This window comes from Hordeum vulgare, chromosome 1H, assembly GCF_904849725.1.
Source record: "Hordeum vulgare subsp. vulgare chromosome 1H, MorexV3_pseudomolecules_assembly, whole genome shotgun sequence".
Classification (NCBI taxonomy): Eukaryota; Viridiplantae; Streptophyta; class Magnoliopsida; order Poales; family Poaceae; genus Hordeum; species Hordeum vulgare.
The window spans coordinates 185,267,047-185,290,355 of NC_058518.1; positions in this window are offsets into that span (position 1 = coordinate 185,267,047).

Consider the following 23,309-nt stretch of genomic DNA (forward strand, 5'->3'; position numbering starts at 1 on the left):
TGTGGCCTTACTGCTCCCCGTGCTAAAGCCGGTGAGTGAACCTCAAGCCGAATATAGCTACGAGTATGGTCAGAGAAGTGAACGGATGCATGATTCACAGTCAATTCATGCGTCCCATGCTGCAGATGATGTTTACGAAGCAGGCCAGAGTAGTCAGGCAGAAGGAGGAGAAGCAGATGATTATGTCAGCAGTGAGGCAGATGCTGACGAGATAGATGGGAACATGCAAAATCAGATGCATGAAGAAGATATAGAAGGTGATATTTCTGATGATTCCATCGAGTCAGGTGAAGAAGAGAACGCACATGTAGTGCCTATTCATGCATCATGGAATCAGGACTTCTCATCTGCAATGTTGGTGAACGACGCTCATGATTCTGCCTGGCAGTATCACCAGAACAACATTGTGACAGGTGTCCTCTACCCAAACAAACAAGCTCTAAAGGATGCTATCATTGATTGGGCAATGTCCACTCAAAGGTTTTTTTAGCTGAAGTTTCAAGTCTGAAAAACTTGACAACGGTATGCAGAAATCAGGGTTGTCCCGCAAGGGCGCATGGCTATCTCCCTAAGTATGGCACAAGCTGGGTCATAAGTGACATAGTTAGTCATGCTTGTGGTATTCCATGTATCCCTCAAGATCATCCTAACCTTACTTCCATGATGATTGCTCGCTTGCTTTACAACGAGATAGTGGAGAGCAAGGCGATGGAAGTGAAGGCTAGCCATACAAAAGTCTTCGTGAGGTTCAAGTACAACATATCATATGGCAAGGCTTGGAGGGCTAAGCAGAAGGCACTTGAGACCAGATTCGGTTCGTATTTCGATGCATATGACTCTGTTGTTCGGCTTCTCCAGACACTGTTGAACCGTAATCCTGGCACCTATATTGATATCCAAGACTTGTACCTGCCAGAGTTCCCAACTGTTAGGGTGTTGCATCGGTTGTTTTTCTCTTTCGGTGTATGCGTCGAAGCTTTCAGACATTGTCGACCGGTGATATGTGTACATGGCACTTTTCTCACTTGCAAGTACAAGGGTCAGATCCTCACAGCCATAGGTCAAGATGGCCAAAATCAAGTCATCCCACTTGCATTTGCTTTTGTGGAGAGAGAGAACATCGAGAGTTGGACATGGTTCTTCAGGCAGTTGAAAATAGCAGTTGTGCATGATAAGCATAATGTGTGCATCCTTTATCACAGACATGCACGTATACTCAGCGCGATCAAGACATTGTCAAACCCTGGTCCCTATGAACAAACTCCATGGCAAGACATTCAAAGTCGTTGGTGCATGCGCCATCTAGGGGCAAATTTCTTCTCGCAATTCCGAAATAAGAACCTCATGAATCTATTCAAGAAACTCTGCAAGCAGAACCAACAATGCAAGTATGAGCTGATACGTAACAGACTAAATGTTTGCACACAGAAACATGTTAGGGACAGGAGAGCTGCAAGAGATGCTGCTGTCAGGGCACATGTTAAAGCAGTAGCTGCAGAACTAGCAACAGGATCTGCTACCATGGAGGAAGAGTCGGTAGGTTTTGGTATTTGAAGCATACAGAGGGAGACGACCAGTGGGTTCACTGGTTAATAGCTTGCGAGCATAGGGGATGTAATCATGTGGCCTTACTGCTCCCCGTGCTAAAGCCGGTGAGTGAACCTCAAGCCGAATATAGCTACGAGTATGGTCAGAGAAGTGAACGGATGCATGATTCACAGTCAATTCATGCGTCCCATGCTGCAGATGATGTTTACGAAGCAGGCCAGAGTAGTCAGGCAGAAGGAGGAGAAGCAGATGATTATGTCAGCAGTGAGGCAGATGCTGACGAGATAGATGGGAACATGCAAAATCAGATGCATGAAGAAGATATAGAAGGTGATATTTCTGATGATTCCATCGAGTCAGGTGAAGAAGAGAACGCACATGTAGTGCCTATTCATGCATCATGGAATCAGGACTTCTCATCTGCAATGTTGGTGAACGACGCTCATGATTCTGCCTGGCAGTATCACCAGAACAACATTGTGACAGGTGTCCTCTACCCAAACAAACAAGCTCTAAAGGATGCTATCATTGATTGGGCAATGTCCACTCAAAGGTTTTTTTAGCTGAAGTTTCAAGTCTGAAAAACTTGACAACGGTATGCAGAAATCAGGGTTGTCCCGCAAGGGCGCATGGCTATCTCCCTAAGTATGGCACAAGCTGGGTCATAAGTGACATAGTTAGTCATGCTTGTGGTATTCCATGTATCCCTCAAGATCATCCTAACCTTACTTCCATGATGATTGCTCGCTTGCTTTACAACGAGATAGTGGAGAGCAAGGCGATGGAAGTGAAGGCTAGCCATACAAAAGTCTTCGTGAGGTTCAAGTACAACATATCATATGGCAAGGCTTGGAGGGCTAAGCAGAAGGCACTTGAGACCAGATTCGGTTCGTATTTCGATGCATATGACTCTGTTGTTCGGCTTCTCCAGACACTGTTGAACCGTAATCCTGGCACCTATATTGATATCCAAGACTTGTACCTGCCAGAGTTCCCAACTGTTAGGGTGTTGCATCGGTTGTTTTTCTCTTTCGGTGTATGCGTCGAAGCTTTCAGACATTGTCGACCGGTGATATGTGTACATGGCACTTTTCTCACTTGCAAGTACAAGGGTCAGATCCTCACAGCCATAGGTCAAGATGGCCAAAATCAAGTCATCCCACTTGCATTTGCTTTTGTGGAGAGAGAGAACATCGAGAGTTGGACATGGTTCTTCAGGCAGTTGAAAATAGCAGTTGTGCATGATAAGCATAATGTGTGCATCCTTTATCACAGACATGCACGTATACTCAGCGCGATCAAGACATTGTCAAACCCTGGTCCCTATGAACAAACTCCATGGCAAGACATTCAAAGTCGTTGGTGCATGCGCCATCTAGGGGCAAATTTCTTCTCGCAATTCCGAAATAAGAACCTCATGAATCTATTCAAGAAACTCTGCAAGCAGAACCAACAATGCAAGTATGAGCTGATACGTAACAGACTAAATGTTTGCACACAGAAACATGTTAGGGACAGGAGAGCTGCAAGAGATGCTGCTGTCAGGGCACATGTTAAAGCAGTAGCTGCAGAACTAGCAACAGGATCTGCTACCATGGAGGAAGAGTCGGTTGGGCTTTGTGACTTGCCAGGCTTTGTGACTTGCCAGGATTTGTTGCGAGTGCACATGCAACAAACCGAAGTTGCTTCACCTACCTTGCTCGCATGTACTTGCTGCTTGCGGGCTGCTAGGCCTTGACACAATCTCGTTTGTGTCTCCGTATTTTTTGAAAGAGGCGGTCCTCAATACCTGGACAGGTGAGTTGATGGGTTTCCGATCAATGGGTAACTTCAACACTGTTGACCGTGCTGAAAGGTGATACATTCCACACCCTGGGAATATGCATACAAGTAGAGGGAGACGACAGTGTTAGTGCATCCGGAATGACATGGATGAATCTGAAGTCGGCGGGCGCACCATGCAATGCATTCTATGTAATGAATTTGGGAAAAGGGATCCTGATTGTCCCACTTTCGTCACTGCAAGGGGCACTAGGCATGGACGAGGAAGCCGGGGAAGAAGAGGAGGAAGAGAGAGGTGAAAGGATCGATATGGTTGGCTAAAGGGGGGTGAATAGACAACGACCACTTTTTAATTAATCTTAGCAAGTTAAGGTAAACAACATACGGGTTCACAAATAATACAACAATGAGGTGAACCCTCAAGAAGCTAACAACGAGAGCTATTAAGACAAGTAAGATATAGTCACAAGCATAAGCAAATACAAAGTAAAGGATAGAGATAACCACAAGTGAAACCGATGGAGACGAGGATGTGTTACCGAAGTTCCTTCCCTTTGACAGGAAGTATGTCTCCATTAGAGCGGTGTGGAGGCACAATGCTCCCCAAAAGGCCACTAAGGCCACCGTATTCTCCTCACGCCCTCGCACGATGCAAGGTACCGTGATTCCACTATAGGTGCCCTTGAAGGCGGCGACCGAACCTTTACAAACAAGGTTGGGGCAAACTCCACACAAAGCTCGGAGGCTCCCAACTAGACCACAAAGCTTCACCACAATGGAATATGGCTTCGAGGTGACCTCAACCGTCTAGGATTCTCAAACACCCAAGAGTAACAAGATCCGCAAGGGATTGGTGGGGGAATCAACTTTTCTCTTGGTGGAAGTGTGGATCTAGGCCTTCTCAACCAATCCCTAAAGAATCAACAAGTTTGATTGGCTAGGGAGAGAGATCGGGCACTTTTGAGCTTGGGGCGCAACAATGGAGCTTAGGGAGGTAAGAGATGGGGTTCCACAGCTAGAAGAACCCTTTATATAGTGGGGGGGAATCAGACCGTTTTCCCACTCTCTGCCCGAGCTCCAGCGGTACTACCGCTGGCTGCAGCGGTACTACCGCTGGCACTCCAGCGGTACTACCGCTGACCAGGGCCGGTACTACCGCCGACTAGCGGTACTACCGCTGGGCCCCTGGTAGTGCAAAAGCACTACCACCGCCAAGAAAGTCTTCGTAAAAAGGTCCGTCCATGAACAACCGCTAGGCAGGCGGTACTAAGCTCCTCGAGCGGTACTACCACTGACCAGGGGCGGTACTACCACCAGCCAGCGGTACTACCGCTGGCTGCAACGGTACTACCGCTAGCATTCCAGCGGTACTACCGCTAGGGCCAGCGGTAGTATCGTTGGGGACCATTTTGCAAGGAGGAAAGAAACACAGTGGCGGGGGCCGCTCCAAAGATGAAGGTAAGGGAGAATATGTGAAGTGTGCGCGTGCAAAGACAGATTCCACCCAAACCTTTCCACTACGGTTCCCCTCTTAATAGTACGGCTTTCCTATGACTCAAATAAACAGAATCGTAGAGAGCGTCGTGCTTCCGTTCCATGAATGAGGAGGCGAGTCGTCTTGTGCCGTTGACGTGTGTTATGTCAAAACCTTAACACACACGGTTAGTCCTTTACGGTACTGTCATCAATCACCAAAATTACTTAGGCATAAACTATGCCCCAACAATCTCCCCCTTTTTGGTGGATTGATGACAATACCGGATTTGCACAGAGAATAATATGAGAACAAAAATATAGATATATATGACAATATGGGGCATATGACTCACAACATATGATGGAAATAAATCTCACATAAGTTCATGTCTCACAAACGATAGCAAACTAGAAGCAAACCAAGTTCGAAGCAAACCACGAAAGAAAGCAAAGCAAAGCAAAGTTCGACTATGAAAGCAAATCCAGCTCCTAGACTCTCTCCCCCTTTGGCACAAGACACCAAAAAGGGGCACACCTAACGCCACAGGTGGTTACTCCTCATCCTCAGCATCGCTAGACTCGTCGGTACCCTCCTGATCGTCCTGCTCCTCCTCTTCCTCCTCATCGCCAGACCACTGGTAACCTTGAGCCTGCATCCAAGTAGCCTCTAGAGTGATCTCGTCCTCTGATCCGCTGGAGATGTCCACATCAAGAGTCCTTAGAACACGCTTGTGCCTCTGGCGGCTCTCCTTCTGAGCCACGTGCGTCTGGTACTGACCCTTAGCCTGCATACAGAATAAAGTCTTCATCTTATCCTGCAGTTTGATGGCCCAAGATGGTATGGCAGAAGAGCGGGACTGAGAGGCGGTTCCTCTGTCAGCAGCAGTCTCTGTGTCAGTATCCATGTGCTGAGAGGAAGTTGATGGGTTGGCCCATTTCTCCTTGACGCGAAGCTTGATCGGGTCATGCACAATGTAGTCAGACTGAGCGTAGAGCACCTCCTCCGGATAAGTATCTTGCCACTTCTGACAAATATAAGCGAACAGATAGGGCCCGTAGATGGGAACCTTACGCATGATGATGCAGTTCCAGAGCTCCGTGAACATCACATTAGAAATATCAAGAGGGGCAGAATCCTTAGTCATAGCCTCCTCACAAAGCAGCAACATCTCAGCCAAAGAGCCATGAACCTCGTCGAAGTTACCAATGCGAGGGAAGAGGGTGTTGCGAATGATCCGATGCATGATGTCCAGATGCTTCGGGAGCACACCCTTCCTCACATAGAGTTTCTGCAATCTGTCCTTTGTGGGGGGCCTATCGGTGGGGGCTGCAGCATGAGGACGCCACTCAAGTGGAGTGTCACCTCCCTGGAAGTCAACCTTGAGGAATGTCATGAATTCACGCCAGGTACCGGTCATCTTCTGAGTCCCAGTCATCCACACCATAGAGCGCTCTTCATCAGGAGAGAAGTGGACCGTGACATAGAACTGAGCAACAGAAGTGGGGTCAAAATCTGTCTTGAAAGTGATGATGTCCTTGATGCCCAGTTTGTCAATCAGAGAGAGGGCATCACCAAAATAGTCCAGGTTCCGCTGAAGATGAGCTAGGTCAATCCACTGAACGGGGACATAGTTCTTCTTGAAATGCATGACAATATCACGGTAGATCCTGCACTGATCCTTTGCCCAAACATGGTCAACATTCTTGATCATAGCCTTCTCTTTGAGATAATGGTTCTGATTGCGAAACTGCAGAAAGTCCTTGGGGGGCATTGTTCGTACATTGATCCCCTTATCCTTGTTCGCGGTCTTCTTGAAGGACTACTTTTTGGGTTGCAGACCTGAAGTGGCACACCCCTCTGGAGCTTCTGGGTTGCCATAGTGCTTTGACTGCATGTCCCGTGGGGGGTTCGAACGGCGAGAACCACCTGTGACACAAAACACACAGCAAAAAGAAGCGACAAAAAGAGTCAAGGCAATGAACTAGAAAAAGCAGAAAAATAAACACTCATTGCCAAGCACATGAAAAGAATGCACAGTGAATCCTCCCAGCGGTAGTACCGCTACCGCTGGCGGTAGTACCGCTGGGGTCCTAGCGGTAGTACCGCTACCCCTGGCGGTAGTACCGCTGGGGTCCTAGCGGTAGTACCGCTACCCCTGGCGGTAGTATCGCTGGGGTCCTAGCGGTAGTACCGCTGGGAGTCCTACCGCCAGGGGTAGCGGTACTACCGCTGGGGTTTGACTTTCAGATCTGACAGATAAAAATAGACCTCATGCATAGGGCTACATGATTTTTACGAGGAGCATAGGCTGTATATGAACACTAAGAACTCCACCACAGCCCTACTCACATGAGGATCACAGGTATCACCGAAATAAGTACATGCCTAGGCAAGAGAGAGCAAGTTTTAGATCTAATCCAAACATAGTTCAAGTGCTAGATCTAAAACAAGTAAATCCTAGGGCATGGCAAAATAATCAGCAAGGATTCATAGGACCTACACTCCCCTCAAATATCTCCTTCATGCCATCCAAGAACAGGGCACAAGATTAAAGACATGGATCCAATCTCCCAATGCTCCTAACCCTAGAACAAGAACATCAACCAATAGTAGAAGGGGAGGAGCTTTACCGGGATTCATGGCCCTTGGAGGAGGAAGGAGAAGTGGAGCAACCCCACCAATCCAACGGAGAGAAGGAGCTCCAAGAAACAAGATCAAAACAGGGGGATTTCGGGCTAGGGGAGGGAGGAGCCGCGAGGAAGAAGAAAGAGCCTGAGAAAAACGGGCTCCCCCTCCTTTATATAGCCCAAGGGGTACGGGACAGCGGTACTACCGCTGAGGACCTAGCGGTAGTACCGTTGCCTGGCGGTAGTACCGCTGGATGCAGCGGTAGTACCGCTGGGGTCCTGGCGGTAGTACCGCTCCCCCTTGAGACAACCCTAAAAATTTCCTAGCAGGTCGTGTTAGATGGGAATTCTGGCGGTAGTACCGCCATACCTAGCGGTATTACCGCTGGGGTCCTGGCGGTAGTACCGCTACCCCTGGCGGTAGTACCGCTGGGGTCCTGGCGGTAGTACCGCTACCCCTGGCGGTATTACCGCTAAAAATGTCACAACGCGGCCTAGGATAAGAGAAGAACTTGGGAAAATGACAAGTAAGTAAAAAGAGATAGCACCTAGAAAAATGTACTGACTTGTCATTGTATATCCTTTCTTCTATACAAAAGAAAGGTGGGAGGGGCGGTGGCCGAGGCCACCTATGTTTGAGACAATGGTATGACACCGCAAAGAATTATCCTTGGGTTCATGACCAATGCTCGTCTTTGAAGCACAAGTGCCATTTGACAATGGCTAAAGTGAAAGACTAGATTGATTTATGCATAATGGGGGGAGGGAAAGTTCATTGAGAGAACAACACTCCCCCTATGTCCATGCCTACATCTAGACCAAGATGGAATGCAAAGTGAGGTGCAACATGCCTAGTTTCAATCCACATTACTTGAATCAATGATATTTAGCTCATGCCTTAACTCCCGGAACCTTGCTTCATCTAGAGGCTTAGTGAAAATATCTGCAAGTTGCTCTTCAGTGTGGATGAAGTGAACCTCAATATCACCTAGCTTGATATGTTCACGAATGAAGTGATGACGAATATCAATATGTTTGGTTTTGCTATGTTGCACTGGGTTGAGGGAAATCTTGATAGCGCTTTGATTGTCACATAGAAGAGGCACTTTGTCACAAGTGACACCATAATCCTTTAAAGTTTGCCTCATCCATAGCAATTGTGCACAACAACTTGCAATTGCCACATACTCAGCTTCGGTGGATGATAAGGAGACGCAATTCTGCTTCTTTGACGACCAACTTACCAATGAGCGACCAAGGAATTGGCATCCTCCAGACGTTGACTTCCTCTCCACACAATCTCCTGCCCAATCTGAGTCAGAATAGCCAACTAGATTGAAGTTTGCTCCTTTGGGATACCAGAGGCCAAAGTTTGGGGTATGAGCCAAATATCGAAAGATTCGCTTAACACCCATGTAATGGCTTTCTTTTGGTGCGGATTGAAACCGTGCACATATCCCTACACTCAAAATAATATCCGGTCTAGATGCACAAAGGTAAAGGAGGGATCCAATCATGGAGCGATATACCTTTTGATCCACTGCTTTACCATTGGGATCAGTGTCAAGCTTGCATCTTGTTGGCATGGGGAACTTGACCGGTTTGACATCTTCGAGCTCGAACCGTTTGAGCATGTCTTGAGTGTACTTGGCTTGTTTTATGAATGTCCCTTCTAGACCTTGTGTAATCTCGAACTCGAGGAAGAACTTCAACTCTCCCATCATGGACATCTCAAACTTCTCAGTCATTAGTGCAGCAAATTCTTCATTGAAGGAAATGTTAGGAGAGCCAAAGATAATATCATCAACATATAGTTGGCATATGAACAAATCCCCTTTAACCCTCTTAGTAAAAAGAGTGGGATCTATCTTCCCAATTTCAAACCCACGATCTTGTAACAACTCAGTAAGATACTCATACCACGCGCGTGGGGCTTGTTTAAGGCCATAGAGTGCCTTATTGAGTTTGTACACATGATTGGGGAGCTTGGGATGTTCGAATCCCGGGGGTTGTTTGACATAGACCAACTCATTCAAAGGACCATTAAGAAAGGCACTTTTCACATCCATTTGTTGTAATTTGAAGTTATGATGAGAAGCAAATGCAAGCAACATGCGAATAGATTCTAGACGAGCAACAGGGGCAAAGGTTTCACCGTAGTCGATACCCTCGACTTGGGAGTAGCCTTGAGCCACCAATCTTGCCTTGTTTCGAATCACAATCCCATTGGCATCTTGCTTGTTCTTGAATATCCATTTGGTCCAGATGACATTATGTTCCTCCGTTGGCCTAGGCACTAAATCCCAGACTTGGTTGCGCTCGAAGTTGTTAAGTTCTTCGTGCATGGCCATAAGCCAATCCTCATCATCGAGCTCTTCCTGTACCTGTTGAGGTTCACAATACGAAACAAACGCGTGATGCTCACAATAATTCCAAATCTGTTGACGGGTGGATACTCCCCTTTTTATACTGCCAAGTACATTCTTCATAAGATGTGACTTGACTCTCAGCTTGTTCGCAATCTTGGCTGCTCGATGCTCCAAGAGTTCTTCATTAGATAATGGGGGAGCATCGACTTGTTTCCTTTGCTTGCCCTTGCGTCTTGAGCCGGCTGTTGGTGCTCCAGAAGGGAATTGTGAGACAGTCTCCTGATCATCTTTTCCTTCGACTTGAGCAGGTTCACTAGTTTGTTCTTGTATTTGTGGTTGCTCTTGATCTTGATCTTGTGCTTCTACTTGGTCTGGATCTCGGGGTTGCACTTCATCTTGATCATGAGCAGGTTCGGAGTCTTGGGGTAGTGCTTGAATATCCTGAGACACATCATCATTGTTGGGCAATTTATCTTGACCTTGAGCTTGTTTATTTTGTTGAGAGTCTTCTCTTTGTTCATCGGAAGCATGTGGGGCTTGTGGAGGTGATGGATCCACTTGAGTAGAGCATTGTCCTTCTCCTTTGGCCACAAGGGGTTCCTCAATGGGGAGTATATGACCAATCCCCATTCTTCTTATGGCTTGGGGAGGAATTTCATCACCTACATCACAAAGACCACTTTGCTCCACTTGGGAGCCATTATTTTCATCAAACTCTACCTTACACGTCTCCTCAATTAGTCTGGTGGACTTGTTGAGGACACGGTAAGCATGAGAGTTTGTAGCATAACCAACAAAGATACCCTCATGTGCTCTAGAATCAAATTTAGCTAACCGTGCACCTTTCTTGAGAATGAAACACTTACACCCGAATACCCGGAAGTACTTGATATTGGGTTTGTTTCCAGTTAGAATCTCATACAGAGTCTTGTTCAAGCCTTTGCAGATGTAGAGCCGATTGGATGCATGACATGCTGTGTTGATGACCTCTGCCCAGAAGTTATATGGAGATTTGAATTCTGCCATCATTGTCCTTGCAGCGTCTATCAAGGTCCGGTTCTTCCTTTCTACCATGCCATTTTGTTGAGGGGTATATGGTGCAGAATATTGGTGTTTTATTCCCTCATCACCCAGAAACTCATCTAAGGTGGAGTTCTTGAACTCGGTGCCGTTGTCACTTCTAATTATGAAGATCTTTGCTCCATGTTGACGTTGCGCTTCATTAGCAAAGTTGATGACCGTTTGTTGAGTTTCACTCTTCTTTTTAAAGAAATATACCCAGGTATATCTTGAGTAGTCGTCAACAATCACTAAGCAATACTTTCTGCCTCCAAGACTATCAAATGATGGAGGACCAAACAGATCCATATGGAGAAGTTCCAATGGCCTCTTAGTGTAGATAAGAGTCGTTGGACGATGAGCAGTTTCATGAATCTTTCCTTCAATGCAGGCACTGCAAACACGATCTTTAGCAAAGCTCACATTTGTTAGTCCACGAATATGGTCCCCTGTCAGAAGACTTTGCAAAGATCTCATATTGACATGAGCTAAACGGCGATGCCAAAGCCAGCCCCCGTCAACTTTAGCCATTAAACATGTCGCAGTCTTAGTGGGTCGCTTTGAGAAGTTCACCACATAAAGACCATTTTCGACATGTCCAACATAGGCTACTTTAAGAGTCTTGCTCCTCAGGAGGACCACAGTATCAAGATTAAAGAATGTGGAAAAACCCATAATTGCGAGTTGACGAACCGAAAGTAAATTGTAGGCAAGTGACTCAACAAGCATGACCTTCTCAATAGATAAATCTTGAGAGACGACCACCTTACCAAATCCCAATACCTTTGAAGAGGATGCATCGGTGAATTGGACATGGGTGGGCATAGATGGAGAAGGATGCACATCCACCACTAAGTCCTTGCTTCTGGTCATATGATTTGTTGCTCCACTATCGAGCAACCATGACACCCCACCGGAAGAAAACTCCTGCAATAGATCAAGGCTTGGTTTTAGGTACCCATTTTTAATGGGTCCTTTCATGTTAGAGACAAGGGTCTTAGGAACCCAGATAGCCCATTCAATATCCTCATCGTAGGAACCAACATATCTGGCATAAACATGCCCATCACCAGCACAACACAAGACATAAGAAGAATTGAGTTTGTCGGCTGTGTTAGTAGGAACGGCTTTGCCCTTCTTGAGGTTCCCATAGTCCACCTTGTTGCTGTTCACCTTCTGAGTCCCCTCACCCTCTTTGACAAAGATGTCCATGAGGGTGGGAGATCGTTTGTTCTTGTTCCTCCTTTTACCTTTTGACTTGGAGGTAAGTCCAAGTCCTTCCTTTCCTACAACACCCTTTTGAGTGCTCAAGAGATCGTTCAGACTCTTCTCACCTTGTATGCATGCCACAAGGCCCTTCTCAAGTTTCTCCTCTAACTTGGCATTTTCCTCCACAAGATATACATGCTCACAACAGGGGTTAGTTGCACAAGCATTATCAATTAACACAAAGGGAGGACAAGTAGAGATCTCCTTGGTAAGCTTTGCTTGGAGTTGATCATGAGACTCTTTCAGAGAGAAATGAGCACCTTTCAAGGCCTTGTGGGCCTTGTCAAGTATGTCAAACTCCTCTTTGAGTCTGTCATGGCCAACCCCAAGAGCATACTTTTCAGATTTAAGCATACGAGTAAGAACAACATCATGATCTAGTTTCTTTTGCATTTTAGCGCAGTCATCGTTATATGACTCCTCAAGAGCCAAACGAAGAGTACGCTCCTCTTCTAGAGCATTAAATAATTCGGCAATTTCATCGGCATAGTCACGACTGTGTCCCTGAAGCTCGGAGATGGTCTCCTCATGAGACTCAATGAGGTCAGTGGCCTCACCCAGTTGTTCCAAGAGAGCAACAAAGTGCTTCTTGGGTTCTCCCTTAATAGTGCATAGAAACTTGTCGAGATCATGCTCATTAAGTTCCCCAACATCACTATCTTCAACACAATTTAACAATGAAGGAGCAGAAGCAATGTTGGTCTTAATGATGGGAGTTACCCGATTGATACCTTTTGCCATGAGGCACTTGGTGATGTGGTTCTCGTTGGGGGCGTTGAAGAGAGACACCTTCTGGGGAGAGGTAGTGGCAATAGCAACAGTTGCCGTTGCCATTGTATCATCATCATCTGAAGGATACTCTTCAAGGGCCACCATCCCTTTTGGGTGAGGTTTCTTCACAAAGTTGTTCTTGATTGGAAATGATTTCGTTTTGTCTTTGCGAATGAGCTTGCTTCCGTTGTCTTCCCTTTTCTCATAGGGACATTCGGCCACGAAGTGACTCACGTTACCACAGTTATAACATGTCCTTACTCGTTGTTTGGGTTTGAATCCACTAAAGTTGTTCTTGGTGAATGTGGGTCTTGAGTTCCTCTTGTTGCCCCAGAATTGCCTTGATGCAAGAGCCATGTGCTCATGATAGGCATACTTTGTGTCTTCAGGGCAGCCCTCCTCTTCCTCATCTTCTTCTTCTTCTTCAAGCATTGCTTTTGCTTTCAACGCAAGGTTGGGTGAAGTTGTCTTTGATCGAACACGAGCAAGAGCATTGTCGGTTGTTTCGTTCATGATTGACATTGCAATGAATTCATCCAACACATCACTGGAAGACAAGGAGTGGAAGTCTGGCCGCTGACGAATGACAGATGACATGGCTTTGTTGAAAGGCATGATGGCTTTAAGGAACTTGCGCTTGACCCATGTATCATCCACATCCTTGCTCCCATGATCCTTGAGCGCCACAGCAATAGCAGTCGCCCTCCGATAGAGATCACGAGGATCCTCATCTTCCTTCATCACAAACTCATCGGCCTTATCAAGTATCACTTCATAGTTGGATCGTTGAATGCTTGAGCTTCCCTTGTACAACACCATAATATGCTCCCAACAATACTTGGCCGAAGTGAAGGGACGCAAGTGAGGAAGATCTTCAGGTGCACTGCAGACTGGAGAACAAACAAAGAAGAGTGATTGTATTGATTGTCTGCATCTTCTCTTGGAGTGAGGTTGCTTGGATCATGGGGATAATATCCTTGCTCGATGATTCTCCACAAGTTTGTTGAGCTGTGATTCAAATGAGACTTAATAGAAAATACCCAGTTAGCAAAGTCACCTTTCACAAGCTTAGGAGGAGGACCAACAGGATTAAGACGAGGTGCAGGAACGGATCCTCCATAGACCATGGGGGGTGGAACTGAGGCATATGTTCCAGTCCCATCCTTTTCGTGAGATGAGGAAGGTCGCATGCCTTTAGCCGCTTCCTTAGAGGAGTTGGCCTCCGAATCGGTGACGGTGGGTTTAACCACTATAGCCGGTTCGGGTGAACTTTTAAATCCCTCAATTAACTCTTTAAGCATGGTCTTGACTTCGTTCGTCAAGGACGTCTTGAGGGCGGCCATAGCCATATTCAAGTCATCCCTTGTGACCGAAGTCAAGTCCATGGCCTCGGGTTGCCCATGATTAATTCCCTCTTCGCCTTCCATACTCTTCGGGTGGTTAAACCCTTAATAAAGAGACGTGGCTCTAATACCAATTGAAAGGATCGATATGGTTGGCTAGAGGGGGGTGAATAGACAACGACCACTTTTTAATTAATCTTAGCAAGTTAAGGTAAACAACATACGGGTTCACAAATAATACGACAATGAGGTGAACCCTCAAGAAGCTAACAACGAGAGCTATTAAGACAAGTAAGATATAGTCACAAGCATAAGCAAATACAAAGTAAAGGACAGAGATAACCACAAGTGGAACCGATGGAGACGAGGATGTGTTACCAAAGTTCCTTCCCTTTGACAGGAAGTACGTCTCCGTTGGAGCGGTGTGGAGGCACAATGCTCCCCAAAAAGCCACTAAGGCCACCGTATTCTCCTCACGCCCTCGCACGATGCAAGGTACCGTGATTCCACTATAGGTGCCCTTGAAGGCGGCGACCGAACCTTTACAAACAAGGTTGCGGCAAACTCCACACAAAGCTTGGGGGCTCCCAACTAGACCACGAAGCTTCACCACAATGGAATATGGCTTCGAGGTGACCTCAACCGTCTAGGATGCTCAAACACCCAAGAGTAACAAGATCCACAAGGGATTGGTGGGGGAATCAACTTTTCTCTTGGTGGAAGTGTGGACCTAGGCCTTCTCAACCAATCCCTAAAGAATCAACAAGTTTGATTGGCTAGGGAGAGAGATCGGGCACTTTTGAGCTTGGGGCGCAACAATGGAGCTTAGGGAGGTAAGAGATGGGGTTCCACAGCTAGAAGAACCCTTTATATAGTGGGGGAAAATCAGACCGTTTTCCCATTCTCTGCCCGAGCTCCAGCGGTACTACCGCAGGCTGCAGCGGCACTACCGCTGGCACTCCAGCGGTACTACCGCTGACCAGGGGTGGTACTACCGCCGACTAGTGGTACTACCGCTGGATGCAGCGGTACTATCGCTGGAACTCCAGCGGTACTACCGCTGGCCCCTGGTAGTGCAAAAGCACTACCACCACCAAGAAAGTCTTCGCAAAAAGGTTCGTCCATGAACAACCTCTAGGCAGGCGGTACTAAGCTCCTGGAGCGGTACTACCGCTCACCAGGGGCGGTACTACCGCCAGCCAGCGGTACTACCGCTGGCTGCAGCGGTACTACCGCTAGGGCCAGCGATACTTTCGCTGGGGACCATTTTGCAAGGAGGAAAGAAACACAGTGGCGGGGGCCGCTCCAAAGATGAAGGTAAGGGAGAATATGCGAAGTGTGCGCGTGCAAAGATAGATTCCACCCAAACCTTTCCACTACGGTTCCCCTCTTAATAGTACGGCTTTCCTATGACTCAAATAAAGAGAATCGTAGAGAGCGCCGTGCTTCCGTTCCATGAATGAGGAGGCGAGTCGTCTTGTGCCGTTGACGTGTGTTATCTGAAACCTTAACACACACGGTTAGTCCTTTACGGTACTGTCATCAATCACCAAAATTACTTAGGCATAAAGTATGCCCCAACAAGAGGGCAAGAGGGGGAGGAAGAGTTTAAGATTTATGTAATGATGGCACTGTCTTGTTTTTTGTGAAGCACTATGTTTTAAGTTTGTACTAAGTGTTGGACCATGTTTTAAGTTTGTACTAAGTGTTGCACTATGTTTTAAGTTTGTACTATGTGTTGCACTCTGTTCTAAGTTTGTACTAGCACTATGTTTTGTATTGTATATTTACTATATTTCATTAGTATAGCAATGGAGAGGATGTTTCTTCTTAATCCGGACGTTGATAGTAAGCATCGTGCGATGCTATTAAGTGAGCAGAAGCTCGTACCACTTGTCACTCGCACTTCTAAGGTGGACTGGAGTATACATCCACGTTGGGTTGAAAGGTAAATGTTTTATTTTTATTAAAGATACACTGTAAACTTGAAGCATTTGTATTAAAGATACATTGTAAGTAACATAATTTTTATGTTGGTGGATATGCAGATTGAAATGGGTCGGGCTGTTACCTTTCGCACGTCTAGTTGAGGCCATTGAGACATCGAGGCACCTCAGCATTGACTCTTCTTTTCTCACTTGCTTAGTGGACCTATGGAGTCCTGAGACCCACACGTTCCACTTCCGCTGGGGTGAGATGGCTCCTACTCTGGAAGATGTCTCAATGTTGCTCGGACTACCATTGGCGGGAAATGCCATTGGACCGTTGGAGGACCCGCCAGATTGGCAACAATCTTTGGCAGCACGTTTCTTGAATATATATGATCGGGCTCCGGGTCTCACTTCAGAGCCACACGGACCTAAGTATGACTGGTTACAACATTTCAGGGTTAGTTCCTAAGACACATATCTTTCAATGCACATGATTCAAGTTATTAACTAATACTTTCTCCTTACGTGATTACAGATCGAGAGTTTTCCAGGGTATCCACAAGTACCTTTGAGTGAAATACAGATTACTCGGAGCCTGGAGGCGTACCTTATGTGGCTTCTCGGAAAGGTGATGTTCACAGAGAACCATGTCACCACTTTGAGTGCGCGCTACATCCCCATTGCAATGGAAATCGCGAGTGCCGAGACACCATAACACATCACACCGAGGAGTTGGGGTTCTACGGTTTTAGCAGCTACATACCGAAGTATGTGCAACGGTTGCCAGCTTTCCATGGCCAAGTCGGCCATTCTTGGTTGCCCTCTGCTTTTACAATTGTGGTCCTAGGAGAGGTTCTCTATAGGATGACCAAACATAGATGTCGACCATGGTTTTGATGTGGGCAACATGTTTGATGATCAAAACATCAACATGCCTACTTTTGGTCTGTGTTGGACGCGTCGTAAGGTATGTCTCGTGGTATAATGTTATGCACCTTCTTTGTGTAAACTATGGTTGAAACTCACTTATGTCTTGCGCAGAGACGCTATGCTAGCGAACAGACTAGGCGAGCCTACACTGCACTAAATGAGCAGTTTGATATTTACACTGGAGTTATTTGGCAACCGTACACGCAAGTAGCCAGAACTTTGAGATATCCCGATGGTATTTCTGAGCTATGCACGAGAGATCGGGGTTACTGGATGGAGAAATCAAAGATTATCTTCGATGTCTTTGTTGAGGAGATGGCACAGCAGCAGGTTATGAGACAGTTCGGTCTTCGGCAGCTGAAGGATCCACCCCGTACAGAGAACATGCTGCAAGGAGTAGTCCACAGGTATTATATACTTACCGTATATTACATTTTCTTTCACTATGCTCTATGGTTAAACAACACCATCAATTACAGGATGACAAGGAAGGGAACCAATAGGACACAGGCTCAGTGGCTAACTAGGCTTCAACGGTACGTTACAGAATGGGATACTTCGATTGAACGTCTCTGGCATGAACATGTCGCATTTGATCTCGATGAATACAATGCCTATTTGGATCTGTACATGAGAGGGACATGATTACACATTGTTCAACACTCCAATACAGATGAGATTCCTGACCCTCATACGTCTGATACGTACCCGACCTATGATACTTCTGGCTCCACGCAGTACGCGGTAATATTTATTATCTTTACCTAATACAACTTCTTGTTACATACTTTGTCTTCCGTACTTATTAATCCTCGTGACAATTTCAGGGTGAGTTGGCATATGATGACCCACAAGTATAGGGGATCAATCGTAGTCCTTTCGATAAGTAAGAGTGTCGAACCCAACGAGGAGCAGAAGGATCTGACAAGTGGTTTTCAGCAAGGTAAAATCTGCACGCACTGAAATTGTCGGTAACAAGTGATTGTGTGGTGAGATGATTCGTAGCAAGCAACAAGTAACAAAAGTAGCAATGGTGCAGCAAAGTGGCCCAATCCCTTTTGTAGCAAGGGACAAGCCTGGACAAAGTCTTATAGGACGAAAAACACTCCCGAGGACACACGGGAATTGGTGTCATGCTAGTTTCATCATGTTCATATGATTCGCGTTCGTTACTTTGATAGTTTGATATGTGGGTGGACCGGCGCTTGGGTACTGCCCTTACTTGGACAAGCATGCCACTTATGATTAACCCATCTTGCAAGCATCCGCAACTACAAAATAAGAATTAAGACAAAGTCTAACCATAGCATTAAACTAGTGGATCCAAATCAGCCCCTTACGAAGCAACGCATAAACTAGGGTTTAAGCTTCTCTCACTCTAGCAACCCATCATCTACTTACTACTTCCCAATGCCTTCCTCTAGGCCCAAATTATGGTGAAGTCTTATGTAGTCGACGTTCACATAACACCACTAGAGGAAAAACAACATACAAAATATCAAATTACCGAACGAATACCAAATTCACATGACTACTCTTAGCATGACTTATCCCATGTCCTCAGGAACAAAAGTAACTACTCACAAAGCATAATCATATTCATGACCAGAGAGGTAATGAGTAGCATCAAGGATCTGATCAACATAAACTCTTCTTCCAAACAATCCAACTAGCATCTACTACAAAGAGTAATCAACACTACTAGCAACCTTACAAGTACCAATCGGAGTCGCGAGACGGAGATTGGTTACAAGTGATGAACTAGGGTTTGGCGATGAGATGGTGCTGATGAAGATGTTGATGGTGACGAGTCCCCTCCGATGAGAGGAGTGTTGGTGATGACGATGGCGATGATTTCCCCCTCCGGGAGGGAAGTTTCCCCGGTAGGATCGTCCTGCCGGAGCTCTAGATTGGTTTTGCTCAAGTTCCGCATCGTGGAGGCGGCGAATCCATGAAAAAGCTCCTCCCTTATTTTTTCCTGGACGAAACCCTCCATATAGCAAAAGAGGGGAGCAAGTGGGCCAGTGGGCTGCCCACAAGCCCTCATGGCGCGACCTGGAGGGTGGCCGTGCCGTGCAGGCTTGTGGGCACCCCCCTGGTGCCCCTCTGGCACTTCTTCGGCCCAGTATTTTTGATAAATCGGGAAAAATCCTCGTTGATTTTTACGACGTTTGGAGTTGCGCGGAATAGGTATCTCAACTTTGCTCCACTTTCAGGCCAGAATTCCAATTGCCGGCATTCTCCCTCTTCATGTAAACCTTGCAAAATAAAAGAGAAAAGGCATAAGAATAGTACCATGAAGTGAAATAACAACCAAAGAAGCGATAAATATCAACATGAAAACATGATGCAAAATGGACGTATCAACTCTCCCAAGCTTAGACCTCGCTTGTCCTCAAGCGAAAGCCTAGCTCACTAAATATGTCCACATGTTTAGGGAGAGAGGTGTCGACAAAACAAGATACGAACATGCATGCATCATGATCAAGATCAGAACAACAATACCAACATATAATATCTCATGCTAAAGTGATAATTTCTTCACAAAGTAAAGCATGGATCAAGAACCTTACCGAGAAGTAACAACCGATAGCCTTTAGTCATTGAAGCAATTGCAATTTATCACAACATCAGAAAGAGTCAAATAATAGCTTGTAAAGCAAATCCACATACTCAATCATTCTATCGTTCTCTACAATTGCTACAACTCACGTGGTACTCATGTGATCAAAGTTTCAGCTGGACACAGAGAAAGATAGGGGCTTACAGTTTTGCCTCCCAACTGCTTACCTCAAGGGTAATGTCAACAATAATAATTCATGAATGCTTACCTCCAAGTTGACATATGAATATAGATCTTTCCCTAGCATATGACGTTAGCCAAGATAAAGGCGAAACAAGGAATTGGTGAAGATCACCATGACTCTTTCAAGGGAAAAAAGTAAAGGTACAAGATAGGCCCTTCGCAGAGGGAAGCAGAGGTTGTCATGCGCTTTTGAGGTTTGGATGCATGTCCTCTTAGTGCGGAGGAACATCACTTTATATTGCCTCCTGTGATGAAGAACTTTATTATGCAGTATGTCGCTTTTATGTCTTCCTCATCACAGGTTTGTACAAAGCTTGTTTTCCACACACTAATAGATCATACATATTAGAGAGAAATTTTTATTGCTTGCACCGATGACAACTTACTTGAGGGATCTTATTCAATCCATAGGTAGGTATGGTGTACACTCATGGCAAAACTGGTTTGAAGGTTTATGGATACACAAGTAGTATCTCTACTTGGTCCGGGAGTTTTGGCTAATGTGAGGTGGAAGCAATCGTCACATGCTAAGGGATCTCTAATCATATAACATTGTTCAGAGCCAAGCAAACACAATTCATTACGTTGTCTTCCTTGTCCAACATCTACTTCTAGGCATGTAATAGTTTGGTGAGTGTTCACAATCATAGATGGTGTCAGAGATGATATATTTATATGTGAACCTCTCCTTCTTTATCACTTCCTATTAATTGCAACAATGACCAAGGTCTACGTTTGCCTACCCTCAACAAGTTTCAATCCTCATTCTTTTTATGTGTGAAGCCATCACTTCCCATAAGATCATTACATGATCTTTCATGCTTTTGTTCTATTCTCACTCTTTTGATCATGGCAAGAGGCAAAGCCCTTCAACTAAGACACTCTTTATTATAAGGCTCACGAGCAAGAATACATCAGGGGTGACACAAAGCAAAACTCAAAACTAAAACACTAAGACTTTTAAACTACTAGAGAAAAAGAAAACTGAAAAGGAAAACTAAAACAAAGGTAAAGGCAAAAGATGTGATGTTGATACGATACCGGGGCAACTCCCCCAAGCTTGGCACAAGCCAAGGGGATTGCCCATACCAATGCTGAGTTGTCTTCCTTTGGTGGTGATGGTGGTGGAGTTGTTGCAATCTTTGAATCCAAGAGGGCCATTAATCTTTGATTTATACCCTGGAGATCTGCGATATGTTTTTCCAGCAAAACAACTTCGCGAGTGAGACAAGTATTGCGAGCACGAGTTGTTTCACAAAACCTCAAGAGTTCAATCAAAGATGGAGACAGTAGGTCGAGGTAGGGTTGGAGGAAATTCACTTCTTCAACTTCTTCCTTGTTGAGCACAGATTGCACTTCGTCCCATGCCTGATCCTTCTCCTTAGCCTTGCCCTTGGTTTCTTTAGGTAGACTTTCCTTAGCCTCCATGACCTCCATCCTTTTTAAGATCAGCATGAACTTCTCCATAGATTTCACGGAGGTTGTTCTCCCCCACAGATTCCTGGGACGACATCTTGACCTAAATCTGCGACAGAAAACAGGCTCAAAACAAAAAACAGAGGAAATCTGCATGATGCAGGGGTCAGACCAAATGGAAGTATATCTAATGATTTTTTCCAGACCAGAAGGAGTACCCTGCACGAAAACGGAGTCCGGGAGGCGCACGAGGTGGCCACAAGCCCTCACGGCGTGGCCAGGCGGTGGGCCCACGCCGTGCAGGCTTGTCGCCTCCTCGCGCACTTTCCGGACTACTTCCATTTTTTGTATTTTTTCAAATATTCCAAAACGGAGAAAATTTCCTACTGGAAAAGTTTTGGACTCTGTTTTCTTACCGAATCACATACCTCTTCGTTTTCGGATGAAATAGGCTGATAAATATCCCTTTGGTATTCTTCCAGAGTTATGGTATTGATGATATTGCTTTCAACATTTATGGGAGTACCTCAGATATAATGCTTGATTCTCTGCCCATTTACCACTCTCGGACAATTACCTTCCGTGTTGTTGATCTTGATAGCACCTGAACGATATACTTCCTCAACAACATAGGGACCTTCCCATTTAGAGAGAAGCTTGCCTGCAAAGAATCTTAAACGAGAGTTATATAGCAAGACATAATCACCTACATTGAACTCACGGTTTTGTATCCTCTTATCATGCCATCTCTTGACCTTCTCTTTGAACAGCTTGGCATTCTCATATGCGTGAGTTCTCCACTCATCAAGCGAGCTAATATTAAATAACCTCTTCTCACCGGCAAGTTTGAAATCAAAGTTGAGCTCTTTGATTGCCCAATAAGCTTTATGTTCTAGCTCAAGAGGTAAGTGACATGCTTTCCCATACACCATTTTGTACGGAGACATGCCCATGGGATTCTTATAGGCAGTCCTATAAGCCCACAGTGCATCATCGAACTTCTTAGACCAATTCTTTCTAGACCCATTGACAGTCTTTTGCAGAATCAGTTTAATCTCTCTATTACTTAGCTCTACTTGACCACTGGACTGAGGGTGATAGGGAGACGCAATTCTATGGTTGACATCGTACTTAGCAAGCGTTTTACGGAAAGCACCATGAATGAAGTGTGAACCACCGTCAGTCATTAGATATCTAGGGACTCCATATCTAAGGAAGATAACTTCTTTCAGCATCTTGATAGAGGTGTTGTGATCAACACTACTAGTGGGGATAGCTTCTACCCACTTAGTGACGTAATCAACAACAACTAAGATGTGAGTATACTCATTGGATTTGGAAAAGGTCCCATATAATCAAAGCCCCAAACATCAAATGGTTCAATGACAAGTGAATAGATCATAGGCATTTCCTGACGTTTGCTAATATTACCTATTCTTTGACATTCGTCACAAGACAAGACACACTTACGGGCATCCTTGAAGAGAGTGGGCCAATAGAAACCTGATTGCAATACCTTGTGTGCAGTTCTATCTCCCGCATAGTGTCCTTCGTAGGCCTCGGAGTGACACTTCTGTAGGATTTGTCCCTGTTCATGTTCAGGTACACAACATCTAATAACACCATCTACTCCTTCCTTATAAAGGTGAGGATCATCCCAAAAGTAATGTCTCAAGTCAAAGAAGAACTTCTTCTTTTGCAGGTACGTGAAACTAGGTGGTATGTATTTGGCAACGATATAGTTTGCATAATCAGCATACCACGGTGCACTACGTGAAGTATTGATGACATTCAGGTGCTCATCGGGAAAGCTATCATCATTAGGTTGTGGGTCATCAAGAACATTCTCCAACCTAGACAAGTTATCTGCTACGGGGTTATCAGCACCCTTTCTGTCGACAACGTGCAAATCAAACTCTTGTAGCAAGAGAACCCATCTGATAAGTCTAGGTTTAGCGTCTTTCTTCTCCATGAGGTACTT